Raw genomic sequence first — 1,482 nt, forward strand, 5'->3', positions numbered from 1 at the left:
CGTTTCGATTGTGATCGCTTTCTTTACCTTCGTTACCTTCGCTTCCTTCCTTAGCAATTATTAAAATAAATTATATAAATCACTGCACTGACCGAAATTACGTCCACAAATACATGTATCTGGGCTCCGACTGACACTTACAAACGTTTTCGGCTGTTTGTTTACAATCGCACAAGCGGATACGCGTGACCGCACACGGGTCGTAACGCAAGATGTTGGTCGTAATTCAAAACAAAAATTTTGGTCGTAAAGTAAGTTGTTCGCATGTCAGGCCGGTCGTATATCAAGGGTCGACTGTACATTAGTTATAAAGAAATTACATTCTTATAGCTTTAATATCTTCATTAGATTTTATCTGGTTAGATTAATAAATCCTTATTTATTAATCCATAAGTGACATGTTTCTTATAGTTTTAAGCAAGAATTCAGAAACTATCACATTGATTTATAATATCACAGGGTGTTCTGTTAGTATCAAGAGGTCAGCATTTTCTCATAAAAGAATGCAAGTTAATCTAATAATTCTGTGCACAAGCTTAATTCTTTTTCTACCTAAATGAAGAACAAATCATATAGAAGTAAAAATCATATAGCTCTCTACAGCATGATTAATACAAAATACAGTCCTTGGTATTTGTGAGTTAAATACTTATAATCATTACAGTTAATAATTTTTTTTCTTCCTCATCAGCTTTTCAGAAGTGTTGCTTCTATTTTGTGCATAACTGCAATGGAAATGCAGCTTGTGATGTGAATTGCGGCTATGCCACCCTGGGTAAGCACCCAGGTGATTCTCCACCCTGCGCCATGCTTCAAGGTCAGCTTTCATTCCAACTCGGAGAAAGTATAAATGACCAGAGGTCAGGCAGAAGGACGCTCTTCAGGGCAGAGTGATTCACCGAAGGTTTTTTAATGTTACAAATGCTTTGGGATAAAAGTGATGTGACAGTCCTTAATAGGAGAAAGAGGCAGCAGCATTACACGAATAAAGTTAAAATGAGGCTTAATATATATTTTGATAATAGCCAGGCTAGTCCAGAAAACATGCCCACCAATGACCAAGAGGCTGGAGACCCTGACACACACCCATACACATGACAGTTACTCACTAAGACACAGATACCAGAGACCAAGAGTAAAGGAAACAGAGGTAGGAATACCCAACATAACCAGCAGGGGGTGCTACCCACGCAGACCAAGCTTAGGCCAGACCCCAGAATAAGGAAGTGGCTTTAGTAATTGTGTCGATTTTGGCCAGGCCACTTGATGGGGTCAATGAGGCAGCTGAGCAAAGACACTGCGGAAGGATAGCTAGTCTGTCTCTTTCCAGTGCACCTTCTATGGTGGTAAGAACATAACAAAGTAGCCAGCGCTGCTAGGGGGGAGCTCAGTCCGTACGACACCAGGATTTTAGATGGTCACTGGCTGACCCAAAAATACGAGGGGGAGTCAAGCTAAAGTTAGAAAATGGAACGAACCTTA

The sequence above is a fragment of the Erpetoichthys calabaricus genome, chromosome 11 (assembly GCF_900747795.2).
Source record: "Erpetoichthys calabaricus chromosome 11, fErpCal1.3, whole genome shotgun sequence".
In the NCBI taxonomy this organism is placed as follows: domain Eukaryota; kingdom Metazoa; phylum Chordata; class Cladistia; order Polypteriformes; family Polypteridae; genus Erpetoichthys; species Erpetoichthys calabaricus.